The sequence below is a fragment of the Mixophyes fleayi genome, chromosome 6 (genome assembly GCF_038048845.1).
Source record: "Mixophyes fleayi isolate aMixFle1 chromosome 6, aMixFle1.hap1, whole genome shotgun sequence".
Classification (NCBI taxonomy): Eukaryota; Metazoa; Chordata; class Amphibia; order Anura; family Limnodynastidae; genus Mixophyes; species Mixophyes fleayi.
Genome location: NC_134407.1, coordinates 61,837,512 through 61,861,918, shown reverse-complemented (window position 1 = coordinate 61,861,918; position 24,407 = coordinate 61,837,512). Strand labels below are relative to the sequence as shown.

Genomic DNA, 24,407 nt, shown 5'->3' with positions numbered 1-24,407 from the left:
AAAATCCCGAAATATCTAGAATAAAGGATTGCTGCAGTCAACATTAAGTCAATTGAAAGGATGCAGAAAACTATATATATATATATATATATATATATATATATATATATATATATATATATATATATATATATACACAAGTTAACCCGTGCATGATACTCATGCATTCTAGTCAAATCAAGCTACTTAAGGTTTTAAAAAAGTTCTTGTCATGCATTTGGGCCCTAGCCCAGGCCTCCTCAGGGGAAGAGCGTTACTTCCCGACGCAAGCGCCCTTTTTTAACGTGGTTTTGTCCACATGTCATCACTTCATCATTCTTCTCCATCACCTCATCCTTCATTTTCATCACCACATCTATCCAGATGTCTATCCAGACACAGGGATCTCTCTCAGCGGTCCTGAGTATCACACTCCTCTTGCTCTGTCACCCCTGGCAACCACCAACCACTCCCCACTGTCACCCCCGGCAACCACCAACCACTCCCAACTGTCACTTCTCCTTCAAGAAATATATATATATTTTTTTTAAATCTTTATAAACACTTTTAACAAATAACAAATTAAATAAACAAATTAAAAACATCTTAGTATACCAAATTTCAGCCCTTTCTGAGGTTTTTTTTTCCACACACACTAAGAATTTAGTAGGTCAGTGTATAACTCCGCCCAGCAGGTGGCGCTGCAGCTTGGTTTTATTTTTTCCACACACACAGACAGACTAACACACGCCACTAAGCATTTATATTTTATATATATATATATATATATATATATATATATGTATATATATACTGTATATAGATCGAGCAGATTTCCCAGGTATATTTCTTTTCCTAGGTAGGCGCCCAGGCAATACAGCATGATAACATGATATAGCGGGGATATCCACTTATAGGTGGGTAATTAGGTAACCATTTAATATATGACTAAAATTGCACATATGCCAATATAAAAACAGTGAAGGCTTTTCTATAGCACAAAGGGTAAGGTGTAAGTTCTTGTATCCTTTCCAGTTGTGGACTCCTACATGTAATTTCCTACATGTTGTATCCTTTCAGCTTCATCAGGAAAAATTGCATAAATTCTTTAACCATCTCTTCATTTAAATAAAGCTCTTAAATGTTGGTGCATGCCTGGCTTGCACAGTGTGCAGCAACCCTGTGTCACTTCCCAGAAGTAATATCAAACTGAAAAATTTCTAACTGACCTTTATTACATGTATAGAGAGGTTTCACGATGATGTTACTTCCGGGTTGATGTCACTTCCGGTTACTATCCGTTCTGTTCTAGGTAATTTTCTTCAGTACTGTAGAGAAAACAGTCAAAACAGGAGTCAGCAGTGTGCTAGGTGGGGCGATCGCTGCAATCGCCCCCCTTAGATCTGCCTCTGTCTCTTCACAACTGTCAAAATTTTCACCAATTTTGGCCAAGGTCTGCATTGAGATGGCTGGCCAAAATTAGTGACTGAGTAGTGGCAAAAATACATGGCAGTTTAATAAAAGATACAATCCTTAGTGGCACAGTAGTGTGCATAAAGTATCCACATACGGTTGCTGAATTCTGCAAATTACATTCTTGAGTTTTGCCAACAGATTGGTATTGATAGTTGTTTAAGAGATGATGATAGACCAAGGTCAGAGTGTAAAATAGTGCTAGATGGAATTGTCATTGGGCTCACGCACACACCCATATGTTAAAAAGTACACGTACTTAGTTTAGCAAACCAAGCACTTCAGTGACAGGGACTGCCAGTATTGTGGCTGAAGTACTTGATTTGTTTGGGCTCCTGCAAAAGAGAACATTTTGGTTGTTAGTTGATTAACTGGAAAATATAGATAGGGATTTTAACAAATTACTACTGAACATTTGGCTAAGGGTGGTCATCTTCCTATATGTCATCAACCTCATCATCATCCTCATCACTGATCTCATGATCACACAATATTAATACATCCCCACAGGAATCTACAGATTATATTTGTAATTGTTGGCAAGAACGGTATTATTCCTCATACAATTTGAAGTTCATTTTGATGAACACCAGTTTTTCTTTATTTTTGGGAAGTAGTCTCCTCCGATGATCTCTCACAATGTGCTGCGCTCAACACTCTTTTCGAGTTCACCCTGGAAAGTAGAGAGCTTAAGAACAGCATAGTTTGCACAAGGGGCTCCAAGTTGTCTTTTTTGCCTCCCAGAATTCAAAGGGACTATCTGAGATGCTAAGTTCTACTTTATCATTAAAGTAATCCTCCACCATTCTACTATGATAAGGTGTATCCAATTGAGACACAGTAGAGGTGTCAATATATTTGGGCATTTCTTTTAAGTCTGACCAGATGTCATAATCTTTCACATTGGTGTGCTGCTGTGTTGTTAACTCCTCAACAGTGTGACTTTTAGAAAAACATAGCTTTTTTTCTGGTACTACCATTTTTAGGAGAAGATGAAGAAAGGGACATGTCATGTGTAAATTCATCCAACAGCTTGTTCAGAGGGAGCTGTTTGCATGTGTGAAAATTTGTGTCAGTTGGAAGGAAAGACATTACATATGACTTCTTAAACCAAAGAGCTCTGACTGGTGGTGTTCCGATCCCGCAGCTGAATCAACATTAGGAGACGGTCCTGGCGCTTGCTGGATGTTCTTGGGCGCCCTGAAGCCTTCTTCACAACTATTGAACCTCTCTCCTTGAAGTTCTTGATGATCCAATAAATGGTTGATTTAGGTGCAATCTTACTAGCAGCAATATCCTTGCCTGTGAAGCCTTTTTTGTGCAAAGCAATGATGACTGTATGTGTTTCCTTGCAGATAACCATAGTTAACAAAGGAAGAACAATGATTTTAAGCTCTACCCTCCTTTTAAAACTTCCAGTCTTTTATTCTTACTCAATCAGCATGACAGAGTGATCTCCAGCCTTGTCCTCATCAAGACTCTCACCTGTGTTAATGAGTGAATCACTGACCTGATGTCAGCTGATCGTTTTGTGGCAGGGCTGAAATGCAGTGGAAATGTTATTTTTGGGATAAAGTTCATTGCCATGGCAAAGAGGGATTTTTAAATTAATCTCAATTCATCTGGTCACTCTTAATGACATTCTGGAGTATATGCAAACTGCCATCATAAAAACTGAAGCAGCAGACTTTGTGAAAAATAATATTTGTGTCATTCTCAAAACTTTTGACCATGACTCTACATTCTATATTTGACATGTATTAATGACATTGTTTTGTTTTTACTTATTATATACAGCTACAACTGACTTTAGTGCTATACATATCTATAATACTACTACTAATAATAATTAAAAAATATATATATATATATTTAAGAGATGTGCGCTGACCCCTGTCTTTTGTGTCTTTTGGTTTTGAATGTGGTTTTGCTCAAAAATCCTGAAAGGTTTTGGTTTTGGATCTGGATTTAATTAATAATTGGCTGGTATTATTTATTTATCAAACTTTGCAATTGGTTACAATAGTATCAAGGGTTTAGAAACTAATCATTTCATATGCATCCTTTCCTTTTGTAACCTTAGCCACTGATTGACAAATCAATTCTTAAACGTATCCCCTAGATGCAAACCCTTCAGTCATTTCTCCAGTTTTGAAATTAGATAACTTCATCATCATCATCATTTATTTATTTATTTATATAGTGCCACTAATTCTGCAGCGCTGTACAGAGAACTTATTCACATCAGTCCCTGCCCCATTGGAGCTTACAATCTAAATCCCCTAACATACACACACAGACCGAGAGAGACTAAGAGCAATTTTAATTGCAGCCAATTAACCTACCAGTATGTTTTTGGAGTGTGGGAGGAAACCCACGCAAACACAGGGAGAACATACAAATTCCTCACAGATAAGGCCATGGTCGGGAATAGAACTCATGACCCCAGTGCTGTAAGGCAGAAGTGCTAACCACTTAGCCACCGTTGCTGTGCTTTACCTTGTTGTGCTCCTGGTTTACCTATTCACCTGGATCAGCCGTGTTCCTGTTATTTGCTTTATGATCTCCGTGCAATCCTTGTTCAATATCTACACCATCCGGCTATCATGTGGATCTGAAAGAAAGTGGACCTAATACAGCCTATTTTGGATTCCACACAGATAAGCTTTAAAGATTATATATCTGGTACTCAGTTATACACTGAAGCGGGAATTGTGTGCACTGCTTGTTTCATTTAAGACACTATCTCTGGTTTGGTATTTCTTTCTGGTTATAAACCCACTTAACCAGTTCTGGAACCGGGATATTATAAGGTATCCTTAATACTTAGGGTTGTATACACAAAGCCACATATACACCCTTAATTATGGAATACTGTTTTCACATTTCAAAGCCAGACCTTGAAATAATTGAGAAGCATCTAAAAACAGCTGTGGTCTTATAATTTGAAGGTATGTTTTTTTCACAGAAAATGTCAGAACATACTAATGAGTAGTTGTGTATTTTTAGACTGAGGAAAACAACGTCTATTTAAAGAGTCTAAAACTCAGACTGTGCAGTCAAAGGAAGGGCGAGAGCAAGGAAGTAAAAATAAACTTCAAATGGTGTAAAAGTGAGGCCAGTTATCTTGATTGTATTGTTGTTCAGACCAAAAATCAGGATAGTCTTAGATTGTTTTGTAGCTACAATAAAGGAGATTAACTTTATAATAATACCTGAGTGATAAATAAGTACTTTTATTTTTATGCAAATCCCTGCAATGACAACATTAAATGTTGCTGTAGAGATTAAAATATAGTAAGTAGGGATGGTCAGGCTCGTTTTTTTGAAAACCAAGCCCCCCCCTAATTTAGGAAATCCGAGTATCGAGCCGAGCAGGCTCGGTACTTTCTCGTGTCCTTGGAACTCAAATTGAGTCAAAACATCATCAGCGCGTCTTCAGATCTCGCATGTTTTGGATTCCGTAAGTACCACCCTCCACGGAGATCCAGCCCCATTTCACAGACAGTCTCCAATGACATAGCAGTGTGCCATTGCTCATACAGAAACAGGAGGGGTGGCAGTGTTCTTCTTATCAGTCACCAGTGACATAGCTGTGTATCATTGCTCACACAGAAACAGGAGGGGTGGCAGTGTCCTTGTCACTCTCCAGTCACATTGCTCTGGACAATTGCTTATACAGAAACAGGAGGGGTGGCAGTGTCCTTTTCACTCTCTAGTGACATAGCTGGGTGCCATTGCTCATACAGAAGCAGGAGGGATGGCAGTGTTCTTGTCACTCTCTAATCTCAAGGCCATGGCTCAGTGCCATTGTTCACACATAAACAGAATGGGTAGCAGTGTTCTTGTTAGTTTCCAGTGCCATAGCTCAGCACCATCAATACAGCAACCAGCTGCTGGCACCAGTTATGATGATACTCCTTCTATGTCATCTACTAAAGCCTATGAACAAGGACATAGTGGGTTTAAGTCAGGGAAACTGCAATCCAAAAAACAAGCTTTTACATTGGTAATGAAAAAACACCTCTCTAATAAAGGGAAAGTTCACTGTAGAAAAACATAAAATTGCCAATATGCCATTCTACCCAAAATATTAACAAGCACACCAGCATTAGCTAGCTCCCTTCTCTCAGCTAGATCACATCATCTGCAATCTACACCGTCATCATACTCACCCTCATCAGTGTGTACATCATCCCCGCTGGAATCAACCATTACAGAAGTCACTGTACTTTGATGCAATTGCTGCTAATGGCCTTACTCGTGGAATTTGTAGTTCAATTTACAACAGAGCTGTCACAATTTTTGGGCAATTCTTTTAGACCAGACCAAATGTCAAAATCTTGTGCTGACTCATCTGCATCACCACTGGGTGTCACTGGGTGTCTTAGGAAAGCTAAGTTTGTTCCTAGAAGCAGTTGCCACAGAAACTGAAGGAGGAGACGTTGTTGTGGCATGTACCACTTGAGCTGTCAGCTTGCTGACCAGGAGTTTATTGCATCTCTTGAGATCTGGGTCAGCTGGAAAGAAAGAGAAGACATAGCTCTTACACCTAGGATCAAGCACAATTGCCAAAATGTAGTCATAAGATTCCAAGATGTTAATAACTCTTGGATCCTGGCGAAGTGAAGAAAGTACTTGATCTATAAGTCCAACATAGTTAGCAGAATTGCTTTATTTCATCTCCTCCTTCAATTTCTCTAACAGCTTTTCCAACAGTCTAATTAGATGAATCACTTGACTCAAGCTAGCAGTGTCTGAACTGACTTCACAGATGACTACTTCGAGTGGTTTCAACACCTTGCACAACACAGAAAGTATTCTCCACTGCACTGGTCTAAAGTGCATTCCCCTTGAAATTCTATTCTTCTTGCAGCTGCTGCAATCTCCTACATGCTGTTGCAGAATGCCCAAAATGACCCAAAATATTTCAGACAGCATCTCCTGCATATCACTGTCATTTTTCAAAAAGCTCTGTATCACCAAGTTGAATTGCAAGCAAAACAGGGCATGTGATGGAATTCTCCCCACTGTAATGCTCTAACAATATTGGTGGTGTTATCAGAAAATCACATATCCTCAGGAGAGTCCAAGCAGGATAAGTCATGTTGCAATGACATCCCTTAGTTTTTCAAACAGGTTGTCAGCGGTATGCCTCTTAGTGAAACAGGTGATGCACAGAGTAGCCTGCCTCTGAAAGATCTAGCATTGTTTGTTAGATGCTGCTGCTCTTCCTGCTACTGAAGGTGATTCACCAACCCAGTGGGCTGTCACAGTCATATAATCTTTAGTTTTCCTAGTTCTGTGGTTAAGTGTACAGTGGGTAGAATGGCATTTTGTACCCCAATAATTTTCTTTTTTGTAACCTCCTGGTAGTAAAATGGTGTTGAGATGGAATTTGGTAATGGGTACACAGAACCTCAATTAACTGTCTAAAACCTGCTGCATTAATGGTGGATATTGGACACAGATCTAATACTAGCATAGTCCCCATGGTGCCTGTGATCCTCTGTGCAACTGGGTAACAGCTGTCATACTGGCTTCCTTTTGCAAAGGATTGTTTAACAGTCAATTGTTGTAAACTACTAGCAGTCTTTTAGGTTGAAGATCCACCCCCAGCAGCAGCAGCAACGGGCCTAACGCTGAAGGATTCTTCTGAGGAGAGGATTCATCTAGCCTTAGCAACTTGGATGCAGGACTAACTCCCATCATAGTGAGGATATTTATGATGAAGGTGTTGGTGGTGTAGATTGCAGGTGCTGGGACTTAGCTGAGAGAAAGGAGGTAGCTGATGCTGGACTGCTTATTTTATTAGCATAAGTTTCTAATTTTCCCAAGAGCTTGCCATGAACTCGCTTCAAAAGGCGTAACATCAGGGCCTGATCAATCATTAGGCGCTGGGTCCCTAGGAGGCACAAGCTTTTCAAAAAAAATAAAAATTCCTACCTAAAATGTCCGACGCTGCCTCCTCCGTGATCAGCCACCCCTGGTCTCAAGGGGGCGGTCCCGGCTGTCACTGCATTCAATTACACTGATGCAGGCAGCTAACAGCAAATCCAATGCTGTTAGCTGCCCTGTCAGTGCAGCTTCGGTGCTAAGCTGAGTGTGGTCACGTGAGATGAACACATGACCACATTTGCTGCACTGAACAGCATGGGATGTGCTATCAACTACCTGTCAAGAAGACAGATGTGCCAGAGAGAAGAGGAGCAGAAGACAGTTATATTTGATAAATATCAGGGGGGTGGTTAAGGAAGTAGCTAGGGGTAGTTAATGAAGTGACTGGGGGTGGTTAATGAAGTGACCGGGGGGTTTAATTATTTGATGGGGGGGTTAATGATGTGACTGAGTGGGGTTAATGATGTGACTGAATGGGGGGTTAATGATGTGACTGAACGGGGGTTAATGAAGTAACTGGGGGGTTAATGAAGTGAATGAGGGGGGTTAATGAATTGACTGAGGGGGTTAATGATTTGGCTGGGGGGGTTAATTAATTGACTATGAGGGGTGACAAAAGGGCTGGGGGGATGTAGTGGCTGGCGGGGGGAGCTGATGAAATAGCTTGTGGGTAGCATGATCTCTGTACTTTGTGGTGGTGACTAGAATGCTAAATACTAGACAGTCAGGGCTGGTAGATGTTAGTATATGATTGTAAATAATTTTCATGTATTTTATTGCCTATATCTGTACTAGGGGGTTGTTTTATATGGTCATAATGGAATGGTGTGTTTGAATCATTCAGGGTTTGTTAAAATTTTGCAATTTAATACAATTTTTGCACATTTTAAATACAGGACTCCAAGGTTCCAGAAGCCAGCCAACTGGCAACGCTCCAAGAACCAGCAAAAGAGAACACCAGGTAGTCTACGCTGCAAGATCAGGTAAGAGATGAAGTGCAGAATGAAATGTGTTTTATGTATTAATATTTTACAAATTTATGTAATATATATATATATATATATATATATATATATATATATATATATATAACGTGGCAAGAGCCTGCTACTGCTGAAGCACACGCAAACAACTTCTTCTTTTTATGCAGCTTTATTGTCAGGATGGTTAAAATGTATTTGACACCGTATGAATTTCACAGCAATTATGGAGACCCTAAACGCTAGCTAGGCATAGACCAGCTCTCTCAAGACCAGCCAGCTTCCCCAGCGTTGGTCTCAGTGAACAAATGACACAATCAAGCTTTTATACATGATACTCCTCCCCCAGCCTTAGCTTGATGGGCAGGTGACACACCCACCTTCTCTTTAAGAGGAAACACCCATCACTGGCTCTGTTTGCAGTAACAGACACACCCTGTCTGTTTGCTGAGAGGAAGGAGCTTTCAAATCATGTAAGTTAACCAAACTTTAAACTACACATAAGTCTTTACCTGATTTAACCTCAATCTAGGTGCATAACTGCGCCAATGTTTTATTCTGCTTGTATGCTTTCTCTGCATCTTGTCAGATAAATGCCTCCCTTTGTTACATATCCCTCCCCCTAGCGTCTCCAAGTAGGGGGACGCGGACTTTGCGAGGAGCGCATATTTTCGTGACAATGCATCTACATTCTTGTGCAGAATCCCAGGTCTATGTTCTACTGAGAACTTGAAAGGTTACAGTGCCAAGAACCAGCGGGTTACCTTGGCATTTACCTCCCGGTTGTTCTGCATCCATCTCAATGGTGCATGATCTGTTATTAAGGTGAACTCTCTACCTAGGAGATAATAGCACAGAGCTTATGGCGAGACATTCTTTCTCTACAGTGGCATATTTTTGTTCCCTTGGAAGCAACTTACGACTTAGTTACAGGACAGGATTTTCTACTCCATTCTTCTCCTGTGACAAGACTGCACCTAAGCCAACACCAGAAGCATCAGTTTGGAGGAAGAACCTCTGGGTAAAATCCGGTGCCTGTAGAACTGGGGAGGAACAAAGAGCTAACCGAAGATCAGACCAGGCGGTTTCTGCAGAGTCAGACCAGGTTAATCTATCTGGTCAACTTTTTTTTAACATGTCCGTAAGTTGAGCAGCTCTAGTGGCGAAGTGGCTTACAAACCGCCTGTAGTAACTTGCTAAGCCTAAAAAGGTTCTTAACTGTGACTTTTTTTCTGGTCTTGCCCAATTTTTGACTGCCTCCACCTTGTCTAGCTGGGGTTTTACACGCCCTCGACCAACAACGTACCCCAAAAATTTGGCTTCTCTCATGGCTATGGCACATTTCTCGGGGTTAGCTGATAACCCTGCTGACCTTAATGAAGCTAAGACCGCCTCAACTTTGGCTAAATGTGATCCCCAGTCTGGGGTATAAATCATTATATCGTCCAAGTAAGCGGCTGCATAAGCTGTGTGACGTCGCAGCCATTTATTCATGTCCCTTTGGAAGGTGGCAGGTGCCCCATGCAACCCAAAAGGTAGGACTTTATATTGATAGAGATCATCAGGGGTGGAAAATGCAGTCTTTGGCTTGGCCGTGGAAGTCAGGGGAACTTGTCAATAACCCTTTGTTAGATCAAGGGTTGTCAAATAGTTGCTGTCAGCAAGATTTTCCACTAGTTCATCCACACGTGGCATCGGATAGGCATCAAACTGCGACATACTGTTTAGGCGCCTAACGTCATTGCAGAACCTAATTGTCCCATTGGGTTTCGGAACAAGCACAATGGGACTATTCCACTCACTAGTGGACTCTTCAATTACGTCTAACTGGAGCATCTTCTCGATCTCCTTTCTCACGTCCACCCGTCTGGCTTCTGGAATACGATACGGCTTTACAATGACTCCTCGCGGAGTGACAATATCGTGTTCGATTAAGGTAGTGCGCCCAGGGAGGGAAGAGAAGACATCCCTGTTCCGGCGAATCATTTCTTCAGTCTGTTGTCTCTGATTAACAGACAATGCTGGCTCAATGGACACTTCAGACTTTTCAATGGCAGTACTCACTACCTGAGGAAAGTTTTCCTCATCATGCCAAGGTTTAAGGGGGTTATCATGATATATTTGCTCCTCCCTTCTCCTACCTAACTGGCGGACTCTGTAATTGACAGGACCGGCAGCCTCTAGAACTTCATATGGCCCCTGCCAATGGGCGAAAAGTTTGCTTTCCTGGGTAGGAACCAGGACTAGGACCTTGTCCCCAGGCTTAAAAGATCGAACAACAGCAGTTTTGTCATAACTTTTCTTCTGTCGTTCCTGAGCCTCTCTTACATGTTGCTGCACAATGGGCCCTATCTTTCCTAGCCTCGCATACATTTGGGACACAAATTGTACCAGATTTGGCTCCCTGGGTCCTTGCTGCTCCCACCCTTCTTTTAACATATCCAAGATACCCATGGGCTGTCTCTCAAACAATAACTCAAAGGGACTAAACCCTGTTGAAGCTTGAGGTACCTCATGGATGGCAAACATCAAATAGGGAATAAGAGTGTCCCAATCTCTTTTTCTCTTGAGCCACTGCTTTCCTGAGCATGTGCTTTAATGTGCGGCTAAAGCGTTCCACCAAGCCATCTGTTTGTGGATGGTACACGGAGGTATGAAGCGCCATAACCCCTAGCAACTGGCACATGTCCTTCATCAGTTTGGACATAAATGGAGTACCCTGATCTGTGAGAATTTCTTTGGGCATTCCCAAGCGTGTAAACATCAATACAAGTTCTCTAGCTATGGTGCTGGACTTTATGTTTCGTAGGGGAATTGCCTCTGGATACCTGGTTGCATAGTCAAGCACCACTAGAATATATTGGTGCCAACGTGCGGATTTTTCCAGTGGCCCCACAAGGTCCTTAGCTATCCATTTGAAGGGAACTTGTACTATTGGTATTGGAATGAGAGGTGCCCTGTACATGGGTTTGGGGGAGGTTCTCTGACAAATGGGACAGGGCCGGCAATACTTTTTCACTGCCATGTGTACACCGGGCCAGTAAAACCTAAGCAGAACTCGTTCCCATGTTTTATCCTCCCCTAGGTGTACCCCACAGACACGTGTGTGTGCTGCTTTTAACACTAGGGGTACATGGACCTGAGGAACCATTAATTGTTCTACTTTTTCCCCCTGTACAATAGCAACTCTATACAGAAATTATTTTTGACAATAAAATATGGTATACCTTCTGCAGGCTGGGCGGCTTTCACTACCCCATTTACCTCAGTCACACTTTTAAAGGCATGTTCCAAAGTGGCATCATTAAGTTGGTCCCGAGCAAAGTCCTGCAGAGGAAACAAAATTGGTATTGCGGACCAGTACGTATCCTCACTGACAGGCGGGGTGGGCTCATCTGCGACATCACCGACCAATGCTAGTTTGGACTGTCCATGTTTCCCCGCAGGTGGATGTTTTTGTGGAACTCCTGCTGTGACTCCCAGGATGGCATTCTGGTTTGGCGGTTCCCAAAGATCGATGTCCAGATGTTGTGGATTCTTAGGCGGGTCCTTTAAGACCGGGCTTCCGACCGTTGCATCAGTTACCGGCATGTCCGGCCGGATCCGCTCACCGAGGACCTCATTAAACAGTGGGAAGTCTCGCCCCAAAATGAGTGGATATGGGAGTTTAGGTGCTATGGCAGCTACCACCATAATGGTTTTGTCTTTGAGTGTGACTGGTAGTATTGTTCTTTCATACTTCTCTGTCATGCCATGTACGCAAAGAACCTTCACCTTGGGCAACCGAGAAGTTATGGTTTCGTGTAAGGCAGAGCTGGAAACCAATGAGAGTTCACTCCCCGAGTCAACCAAGGCCAGAACAAGGTTGATTAGCACAGTCACCCGAAACAAACAAGGAGTTCCTGATGTGGGACTTATGGTAAAACAGCTTGGAAAAGAAATATGTGCCACGGAACTGTCCATGGGTTCCTGTAGTTTAGGACAGTCTGCCTTAAAGTGGCCTGGCTCACCACATTCGAAACACTTCAGATTAGACACCTTTGCACCTGGCCCTCTGTCCATAGCAGTTTTGCCATTGGGCCCTGTAGCAAGGATTGTCAAACCTGGCTTTTGGCGTGGCAGCGGCTTTGGCACGAATGCAGGTTCTTTAGTCATTTGCTGTAGCGCACAAAACCTTTCTACCACTGTGGCAAGCTATTCATAAGTTTGTGGGTCTGATTGCTGCACCCACCTTTGCGGTTCAGCCCCCGGATGCAGTGATATATCGCCAGAACTTCAATAATCCGAGAAGGCAAATTCCCCTCAGGCTGCAGCCAAATCTTTAAAATTTTAGAAAGCTCAGCCACTTGCGCTCTGACCGTTTTTTCTTTATCATAGCGCCATTGGTGATAGCACTGGGCTCGGCCCGGCAACCCCAATGCGAGCCAATATCTCAGACTTTAGACACAAATAATCAGATGCTCGGTCCTCATCTAGATCCATATAAGCTCGCTGAGCTTGACCAGTCAGATATGGCGCCAGTCTCTCAGCCCAATCTTTAGGAGGCCATTTTGCTCTTTTTGCAAGTCTCTCAAAGATCACCAGATACGCTTCTATGTCATCACCTGGTGACATTTTCTGCAGAACTGGACCAGGTGGTTAATTTCTGTCATGCCTCACCTAGCTTAACTCTTCTCTTAAGAGCCTTGTGTTTTCCACCTGTGCCTCGGCAACTCGTAGCATCTGAGCTTGCTGCTCTTGCTGCGCAGCAGCCACATTCACGAGGATTCTCAGTACTTCCTCCATGTTGACGTCTGCGCGGGTTGGGTAGCGGAAACTTGCTTCCCGGAGCATCCCACTTCTGACACCACTTGTGGCAAGAGCCAGCTACTGCTGAAGCACATGGGTACAACTTCTTCTTTTTATGCAGCTTTATTGTCAGGATGGTTAAAATGTATTTGACACTGTATGAATTTCACAGCAATTATGGAGACCCTAAACGCTAGCTTGACATAAACCAGCTCTCTCAAGACCAGCCAGCTTCCCCAGCGTTGGTCTCAGTGAACAAATGACACAATCCAGCTTTTATACATGATACTCCTCCCCCAGCCTTAGCTTGATGGGCAGGTGGCACACCCACCTTTTCTTTAAGAGGAAACGCCCACTACTGGCTCTGTTTGCAGTAACAGACACACCCTGTCTGTTTGCTGAGAGGAAGGAGCTTTCAAATAATGTAAGTTAACCAAACTTTAAACTACACATAAGTCTTTACCTGGTTTAACCTCAATCTAGGTGCTCAACTGCGCCAATGTTTTATTCTGCTTGTATGCTTTCTCTGCATTTTGTCAGATAAATGCCTCCCTTTGTTACAATATATATCTACTATATAAATGCCTAGTGGTGTGTGTGGAAAAAAAAAACAAGCTGCAGCGCCACCTGCTGGGCAGAGTTATACACTGACCTATATATTTCTTGATGGAGAAGTGACAGTTGGGAGTGGTTGGTGGTTGCCGGGGGTGACAGTGGGGAGTTTTTAACACCTTAAGTAGCTTGATGAAGGATGTGGCGATGAAGATGAAGGATGAGGTGATGGAGAAAAATGATGAGATGGTGACATGTGGACAAAACCACGTTAAAAAAGGGCGCTTGCGTCGGGAAATAACGCTCCTCCCCTGAGGAGGCCTGGGCTAGGCCCAAATGCATGACATGAACCTTTTTAACACCTTAAGTAGCTTGATTTGACTAGAATGCATGAGTATCATGCACGGGTTAACTTGTATATATATATATATATATATTTTTTTTACACACACAGTGGGGATGTGGGCGTCAACTGGTGTAGTAGCCTAGGGCGGCTGTGACCCTTAATCAGGCCCTGCATAACATGGATGAGGTTTCTTGATGGTTAAGGTCCCTATCTCTACTGACTGTGGCTTTACAAACGCTACAAATGGCTAGACAACTGTTGTCAAGATTTGGGAAAAAATAATTCCACACATAAGAGGTGGATTTTTTTTGTATTGACAAGGCATGACAATGGCCTTCTTACTATCACTGGCAAGAACTGCTTTCATTGGTTCATGACTTGCCACTGTAGAGTTCATTAACAGCTCTGTTAGCTTAGTTGCCTTAAGCCCATTGGTAGCTTGCTTTGTGGGGGCCTAAACAAACCAAGCACTTTAGCCACAAAACTGGCACTAGTTGTCGCTGAAGAGCTTGGTTTAAAGTGTACATGTCCTTTTTAAGATCCAACATAAGGGTGGTGGGAGGGCCCCAGGATAATTCTATCTATAACCTCTGTGTGGCAATGTTTCCTAGATGTGCTAAAAACTGCCGTGTGCTTTGTAAAACTTAGCTTTCCCAAAAGACTCATTGGTGATGCAGATGAGTCAGCACATTTTGACATCTGGGGGTAAATGTATCAATATGCGGGTTCTTCAACACCCGCGTGTTCAGCCTCTTCCGCGATTAAATTTCAAGCGGCGCTGCATTGTAAAGGGAAGTTAACCCTTTACAATGCAGCGCCGCTTGAAATTTAATCGCGGAAGAGGCTGAACACACAGGTGTTGAAGAACCCGCATATTGATACATTTACCCCCTGGTCTGGTTTAAAAGAATTGCCCAAAATTCGTGACACCTGTGCCGTAACTCCACCTGATCCTACTATCAACATCCAAAGAACGGTGGAGGATTATTTTAATGACCGCTTACAAATAGATATGTCAGACAGTCCATTTACAAACTGGGAGGAAAAAAAGGCAATTTGTAGACCCATGTACAAACTTGATTTGCCTAAGCTGCCCACCCTCCAGTGTGTGCTCAGAAAGAGATTTCAGCACAGCCTGAAACCTTGTCAGTGATTGGCGTAGGAGGGTATTTCCTAAAAATGTGTAAAAGATGATGTTCATCAAAATGAACTACAAATTCCACGAGGAAGGCCTTTACCGACAAATACACATCAGTAAATTGCCCACACGCCAGAGATGTTCGATCAGATTGAGATCTGGGGAATTTGGAGGCCAAACCAAATTCTTGTCAAAGTAAAATCCACATGAATGTAAGGAACCAAGCTTTGCCAGCAGCAGCTTTGCCTTGTTAAAGCATTGAGCGAAACATACGTCGGCGCTGTCTGTTAATCTCATATAAAGAAAGTAGTCTTATTTAAAACTCTCAGTTGAAGTATTCGTGAAAAAGAAATCAATTGAATTATAACACTGGCATTTAAATATGAATACGATTTCAGATTCAGTCTCTGTTAGACGGTTACCTATCAGGGATTTATAAGGGACGAAGCGATTGGCTGATAGCTGAGTACAAATTAAGTTCCTTTGTTACATGCGCTGATTAGGGGCATATAGGAGACCAAAGCTATTATGAAATAGCTAAGAGATACTATTGAGCTCCTTGCTACAATGTAACATGTAGCACAGCTGTAAATTACCCAGAGATATTTAAATACGCCTTAGAGGAGTTGAAACAATAACTTGGCACACCATACATACTGTTTATGCCTTATTCTTAGTATTATGGAGGTTCCTTAACTCTCCCTTTCATTCCCACTATGGTAATAAATTCCAACTTCTGAAGAGACATATGAAAACTCCTATCAAGTTCACGGATAATATTAATGTGCACAATTACAAGACAGCCAGCCAGCTGGGTAAAAATTCTTTTACCCTTTTAACAGCATTTATGTATCTTCAGTCAATTTATCTATTTTTTCTTTTTTAATATTTCGCTTCAAAGTTTTATCGATACAAATAATAAAAATTTACTATTTTAATCATATTATTGACTTTTGGGTTTACAGTGTGCCCCATAAACACAATTTCTACTCTCCCTGTGTTCTGTTTATGATGCTACGTCTTTAGTTGTGTGGGAGCACCTCCCCTTTCCTATTCCCAGTGTATTCATACTTCTATTTATTTGTGAGGGATTTACCTTTAACTCTGTGCGGTATTTTCTTCTGGTAAACCTTTCTATCATAGCCAGCAATAACTTTTTTTTAGCAATATGTGCTATGCTAGCCTTCGCTCCCCATGCGCATCAATGAGCCTTGGGCGCCCATGACCCTGTCTTCCCTCCTTGGACTACTTTTGGTTGGTACTAAACACTGAATACCAGGAACCCCATAAGACCTGCCATTTAAGAAATGCTCTGAACCAGTCGTCTAGCCATCTAAATTTGGGCCGTGTCAAAGTCGCTCAGATCCTTACTCTTGCCCATTTTTCATGCTTCCAACACATCAACTTCAAGAACTGAATGCACTTAACAAGTGTCATTGTAACAAGATAATCAATATTATTCACTTCACTTGTCAGTGGTTTTAATGTTGTGGATCACCGGTGTATATACCCACAGTTATATAAATAAGTACATAATATATTAATACAGGACTACACCATGATCATATTGTGGGATATTTATTAAAACTGTAAAACAAGCTGGTATTTTTCCAGTACAGTGTGGAAAATTACACTACAAGTATTAAATAACCACTTACTGAATAAAATGTAAATTAAAAAAAACATGTTTATGGAAATTATTTTCCATTAACATGTGAAAATTGTTCCATTTACTTTAATAACACACCTTTCTGCACTGACTTCAGTAATAGTACTTTCTCTATAAAAACTAATGGATGACACTTTGTATTGGTAGGAAAACTTTTCAGGGAAATGAAGGGAAACAGAAATCTGGCATTAATGTCAAAATAAAGCTTCTGAAATAGATATAAAATAGGAGACATATATCTGTAGAGTTGACCTTCAAGTAGTGTGCCCCACTAGAAACTCGTAATTCAGAAGTACTTACAGTACAGCACCAGATCCTTTATATGTATCAACAACGTGGGAGAGTGTAGGTACAAACAGTGTGGGGTTACATTATAAGACACAGATTGCACAGATCTTGTATAAGAAATGAGCACACACCTGTTCGCTTTAAAAAATCTCTTGCATTTTCAATGCAAGGTGAAAATCTAGAGCTACGCCAACAGGTGAGAACTTTCAAGCTGTAGGGGTCCCTGAGGGTTCCAAAAGTACATCAAGTATTTATGTGTAAAACATAAAAAGTACAGTTACACTATTACAGCTGTTTAGAAGACCTTTGCTATAAGTAAAATACACCTTTATGACTAGCATTCTCTGTGGTTAGAGCATACCTCCCAACTGTCCTTATTCCAGCTGGACAGTCCTGATTTCAGTGGACTGTCCCGCTGTCCCGTCCGACATACAGCTTGTCCCGATAAGTGAGGAGAGGGTTTTTTTTTGTTTTGTTTTTTCAGTGAGTGTTATGGACAGAAAAGTATCTGTTATTTGCACTATAGGTACAGCATACTGCACTTTTATAATTGTAGTTTTGAAGTCTTCATTTCATGGAGCTTCCACTATTTTACAGTCAGTGCAGCAGTGGGTTGGAAGTATCAGAAGCATCAGTTAGGAGATCAATAAATCAATTTAGTTAGAGATAGGGCACAAGGCCCTTAAGTTAGGAAGTTGAGGCACAAGGCCTCCAGTAGTGAGAGGGCCATAAGTCCCCTGGTAGGTGGCGCAAGGCCCATAGTGTAGAGAGGTGCTAGGCACTATTTAGTTGTTGAGGGGAAATTATGCCCTGGTCGTTTAGAAAGGGTATAAGGTCCTATTGGTTTGAGAGAGTTAAACAGCAGGGTGCTAGGCTCTGGGTAGTTTAGCAGGACGTTAGGCCCTGTGTAGTTAAGTGTTAAGAAGGGGAGAGTAGCATATAAGGCCCCTCATCTGTCTGACAGGGTGACTAAAGTCCTGAGCCCCAAGACAAGGCAGGCTTAACAGCCGTGGTTAGGCTGCGGGCTGAAGCTTGCGGAGCGGCTGAGTACCCTCGGACACAGGTGACCCAGGGTGGTTGAGCAGCAAAGGGATTGGTCTTCTCCCGAAGCACAAGAAGTGATCATTGGTGAGGTGAGGAGGTGGTCACTGGCAGGTAACATACCAAACTGCTTGCTATTTGTATGCACCCGTCTCCTTAGTGTATTCCCCTGCAGGGTCCAGGAGTCAGACCTTTACTGCAGACAGTACCAAGACGGAGAGCGGCAGGGGTGGATCCGAGGTGGACAGTAGGTATTCCATCATTTAGAAGGTAAGACATCTGTGTGCATCTGTTCTGTTCTCCCAGAGGCGTTACACAAGCACTCCGCATTTAGTTAGTTCAACAGAACACAGTATAGTGGATGACGGCCACTCGTAATTTGAATACAGAGTGACATAACTGAACAACAATTGATTCAATATTATTTATCTCTTCTTACCATCCTTAAGATGATTTGATTGTTCCTCAGGCCCAGGCCTATGCAGCCTTATCCAAGTCCAAGCTCAAGCAGGCATAGATGATAAATGCATTAACATTCCACCCTGGTTTCTGCATCATTGTTACTGTAGGAGAGGAATTGATTTGTTATAACAGCATGTAGAACTTTAACACACATATTGGACATTTATAAATTCCTATTAAAAAAAGAAGAAGGCTGCGATCCCCAAGAAATTCTGGTGGTCTAATGAGGGGCTTGAGAACCATTTCATTCTGTTTCTATTTCCCGTTGCTGTACATTGTACTATAAGTGAACATGGTGTTCACTTCAGCATTAAACCAGGAAATCTATAGTGACAGCAACATGTGGCCTCACTAGGGGCCTGAGTCATTAAGGAGAGCAAAGCATAAAAAAGGAGTAACTTTGCATCTGGGCAAAAACCATGTTGCATTGGAGGGATAGATAAATTTAAAATGTGGGAATATATTTATAGTTGGGGTAGGGTATGTCCTAGATCAACTTTAAATTTCAATGTAAAAGTAAAGCTATCAAGTATTTGTGTGCTAGATGAAAAACAGCCAGTATTTAACTTTTGTACAAAATAATAAACTAATTTTCATCCCTTGCCTTGTAACATGGTTTGTCCATGAGCAAACTTACTCCTTTTTTTTTGCTTTGCTGTCCTTAATAGCTCAGGGTCTGATTTGTTAAGGAAAGTTTAGCAAAAAATTAAGTAAGTTTTCTTATTTAAGTTTTCTGGACAAAACCAAGCTGCAATGCAAGGGGTGCAAATGAGTTTATTATTTTGCACACAAGGAAAATACTGTCTGTTTTTCATGTAGCACACAAATACTTGATAGCTTATTTGAACACTGAAATTTAAAGTTGACTTAGGACATGCCCTACCCCAAATATAAATCTGCCATCACATTTTAAATTTATCTCCCTTCAATGCAACATGGTTTTGTCTTACTTACTTACTTTTGCTAAACTTTCCTTAATGAGTCAGGCCCTGAGGGCCTAAGAGTCTCTCTATTAGAGGGCAGGCTTGGAGGGTATAGAGGAGGTCTCCTCTGCCAGGCAGCTTTAGTAGATACATATAAGAATGTATTGGCAACTGGCCACTTGAAATAGCATAAACCTTTAGGGGTTTTTCATGTGACCCTTTAAGGTGTCACCTGGTTAAGAAGAAATTAAAAAGAAAAAAAGTGTACACATATTTGGCTGAACTGGAGAGAATTATACAATTTCAATTTATGCAGTGACTATAAAAGGTATTCACTCTCTTGGACTTTTTCACATTTTGCAGTCTTACAACATGGAACCATAATGTTAGATTGTTAACCCCTTAGATTGTACGCTCCTTTGAGCAGGGTCTTCTCTCCTCCTGTCTTCTCCACTTTCAACTCTGCTCGCCAGCTTCCCTGCCTCCTCCTCGAGGACCCTCTTCCCTTGCCCCCTCTCGCTCCCTCCTCTTCCCCCTGGGGGTCTCCCTCTCATCCGTGCCCTCCCTCCTAGGTGCCGTTGTTGGCAGACCATCCCCTCTCCTCTTCCCCGATGAACATCTATTATAGCCACTGTATAAATTGGAAATGGTTCCATTTACTTTAATGGCACACTTTTCTGCATTGACTTCAGTATTAGTACTTTCTCCATAAAAACTAAAGGATGACACCTGGTTTTAGTAGGCAAATTTGTTTTAATTATGCCCTATACATATATATTTTTCTTCTATATAATGACCATTAATTAAAAATAAAGCCTTATTTGTCCTTAAAAGCAAAACTAGAATTAATTTTGGTAGTGTAAAATATATCGCTGTTCTCTATTTGGAGACTTTGTAATAGCTGTTTGTCTCCCTCTCTGTCTGTCTGTGTGTGTGTGTGTGTGTTAGGGAATTTAGACTGTAAGCTCCAATGGGGCAGGGACTGATGTGAATGAGTTTTCTGTACAGCGCTGCAGAATTAGTGGTGCTATATAAATAAATGATGATGATGATGATGATGATGATGATGAAGATGACACATTAGCATAATTAATTGCTTGTAGTGGCTACTGTAATATTTTTATGATTTCTAAAATGTGATCCCACAGACATAAACATTCCTCAGTCAGTTTAAATTCCCTGCCAAGAATAGAGATGTTTGGTTTTGCAACACAGAGATTCACTGCATGCAAATGCAATAGGTGCTCAGGAGTGTGTCCAGTGAATGGAGACTCTGTGCAGGACTGCCAGCAGTGCAGAATAGTTTTTCTTAGAGCATCCAGAACAGAGGCCCTATGTTCAGCAAGATGCAGATTCTAATGTGCTCTATGCAGTGTGAAGGAAGAGTGCTTGTCTGTTGTGTCAAACTGAGCACATTAAGTAGGGTTTCAATGATCACATTAATTAGGATCTAGAGAATGTACAGGACGCTCTACCACAAACGTCACTTGAACCTAAATAGCTTTTTCTTCACAAGTACAGTACAGATGAAGTGAGGATGGGGAAATATGTATAAAAAAAACATTAATAAATTTGCATGCCATGTGGCTTTATTTTTTGTTCATCCTCAATAAACTGAATCTAAACATTTACCAGCACAGTTCAAGTAAAATTATATTTAAATTATCTTAACAGTTTACAAAGACCTGCTGCAGCATCCAGTTTTGTTCATGCTACAGATTTCTTGGTCGTCCATCTCAACTGTTTTTGACAACAATTAGAGTTCCCATATATGTCCTCATGCATATGTATTACCAGAATAAGAGGACATAGGTTACTATAGCCGTTTTACCATAATTGGGACATAAAAGGAAGAGTTGGGTGAATTTTATGTCCAGAGCAGTTGGCATTTCAAAATAACAGGATCCCAGTGGATGGTGTACTTCTCAGTATGACTTCCAGTTCTTTTCTGTATTTCAGCAGTTTTATACTGATGCTGTTACTCCACTGAAACCATTTTTCCAAGTTCACTCAATCTATAAAGACCAGGGGGTAGATTTAGACCTCCACTTTTCTAAAAAGGAAAAGAGGAGGTGTTGCCCATAGCAACCAATCAGACTCTAGCTATTATTTATCTAGAAAGTGATAGCTAGAATCTGATTGGTTGCTATGGGCAACACCTCCACTTTTACTTTTTAGAAGTTTTAATAAATCTACCCACATATATTGTTAAAAAAATATTGTTATACATTGGTCTGTTAAAGTTATCCACAACGTTAGGAACTACTGTAGTACAATCATTTTATCATGTATATTTTATTCAAGATATTCAATTATTAGTTTGAACTTTGATAAAAACTAAAACCTTTCCAAGAAGTCTAATATGTTGTCGGACGGTACTGCTATATGAACTGTTATCAAAAGCATTCTATGTAGTCAGCCAAATTCCCAGTGGGTGTTTACATGTATAGCCTCATTTAGAGTTAAATCCAGGGCTCTGGAGGGCGCCTGGAGGGCACCACAGATTAAAAATTTCTTTAAAACTGTGCGGCGACCGCTGACCATACCTTTCACAGCTTCAGATACATCCACAGGGAGGGGGAGGAAGGACTATTGCTCACCACCACCGCCTCTCTGCTCCGTCTCCTCCCCTCCACTCAATGACTGACTGGCGGGCGTGACATCATCATCACGGCCCGACAGTGTCAGTGAGTGGAGGGCAGCAGACGGAGCAGAGAGGAGGCAAGTTAAGGTAAGAAAAGACACACATTTTCAAAATCGGCGTCCCCACCCTGCACACTTACACACTATTTTGTAAGTGTGCAGGGTGGGGGCGCCAATTTTGAAAATGTGCCTAGGGCGCCATGGACCCTAGCACCGGCCCTGGTTAAATCCAGTTAAAAGACACAATTTTGCATGTTGGCACCATCTAAAAATAAAGCTGCACGGTATATGTGTGCTACATGTAAAAGCAGGCAATATTGTTCCAGCATACCAAATAAAAAATTGCATTTGTACCCCTTTGCATTGCAACATGGTTTGTCTGAATTTTCCAAAGATCATATAATAAAAATTTACTCGGGGTTACTGTGTTACCAAATGTCTATGCAAAAACCACCTATTATAAGCTAAATATTACTAGTCACGTAATCTTGTCCTAGATTAATATAAGTTTTGCTAATGGCATAAATGACATATTACCAAATTTCAAGATATTTATAAATATTAAAACAGTGGGCCTGAGTCATTAAGGAGAGCAAAGCAAAAGCAAGGAGTTAATTTGCACCTTGGGAAAACCATGTTGTATTGGAGGGGATGGAAATGTAAAGTGTGAGGACATATTTATAGTTGGGATAGGGCATGTCCTGGATCAACTTTAAATTTCAGTGTAAAAATAAAGTTATCAAGTATTTGCGTGCTAGATGATAAAACAGCCAGTATTTTCCTTACATGCAAAATTAGTAAACTAGTTTGCACCCCTTGCGTTGTAACATGGTTAGTCCAGGATCAAACTTACTCCTTATGTTGCCTTGCTCTCCTTAATGACTCAGGCCCATTAACTTCAAACTTGGCAGGCCGGTTGTAGTTGCGGTTTAATTGATTTGTTGCACTATGAACACAACTCTATGTGCGTCACTATGTACCTCTTCAGGGACTGTTAGTGGATGGTTTTCAAATGTTTGCCACACAATTCATTATGATTTTTTTATTTCTTTGGATACTATTATATGAGTTTAACACATTAACATCTTCATTACACTTGCTGGAATCCTACCCCAGCAGACTGCATTATTTACTGAGGTGCTGATAAATGACAGTTTCAATTTCAATGAAATGTCTGCAGGTATTATGAACTGTATTTAATTCTGTACCTACGGTCCAACTCAGTCTATAATATCTATTTTTTTTCCAATTTACTATAATCTTTCACTTAGTTACGGTAAATTTGTTGAAGTATATTATCTGATATCAATGAACACAATATATGTTGAAATTCCAAAGCTCCTCTATTTGCTTATTGAATAATGTTGGTATTTCAGCTTGGTTATTATCTTAGTGAGAGGGAAACTGTCACAATAGTAGTTTGTGTATATAAATGGTTCAACAAATATTTTCCTCAGGGAATAGATGTAGAGATCCTGACTGCTTTTTTGTGAGGTAAATTTCTATTACTCCACCTAATGGACTTAGTCTTTACAAAATCTGAAGGTTTATCACTTTAAATGTTCATGTAAGTATATCACTAATTCCTATATAGATGACCTGTCTGGATTTACTTACCTGTCAACACTGCGCTGGCTTGTCATCAGCTATTATTCCCCTCAGCAATTACTCGTCAGTTATTCACTCCTAAGCTGTTGTTTTCTTCATAAGACCCTGGTCACCTTCCTTGTCACCAGTTACATGTCTCTCCCTCACTGATCTCCATGCTTACTTCCCATCTAAGCAGCCTCTCACTCTCCTCCTGCTGTCTCTCAACTCTTACTGACGACCCTCACTCTTTTTACAGCTCCAACTGTCACTTCCCTCACTGACCAACTGTCACTTCTCTCTCTAACCAACTGTCACTAAGTTCACCGACCAACTGTCCCTTCTCTCTCTGACCAACTGTCCCTTCTCTCACTGACCAACTATCACTTAGCTCACTGACCAACTCTCATTTTCCTCACAGCTCCAACTGTCACTTCTCTCACTGACCAACTGCTACTTCCCCTACTGACCAACGGCCACTTCTCTCACTGACCAGCTGCTACTTCCTCTACTGACCAATGGCCACTTCTCTCACTGATCAACGGCCACTTCTCTCACTGATCAACGGCCACTTCTCTCACTGACCAACTGCTACTTCCCCTACTGACCAACGGCCACTTCTCTCACTGATCAACGGCCA

General features: G+C 41.3%; 1 long non-coding RNA gene across 1 annotated transcript; it reads right to left on the bottom strand.

Annotated features, from left to right (window-relative positions):
* Positions 1-1,222: 1,222 nt before the first annotated feature.
* On the bottom strand, positions 1,223-24,083 carry LOC142160278 (uncharacterized). The gene is made up of 3 exons (XR_012693132.1): positions 23,798-24,083; positions 18,592-18,715; positions 1,223-1,307 (listed from the first exon to the last, which is right to left on the bottom strand). It is a non-coding gene; the product is annotated as an uncharacterized LOC142160278 (long non-coding RNA).
* Positions 24,084-24,407: the final 324 nt, after the last annotated feature.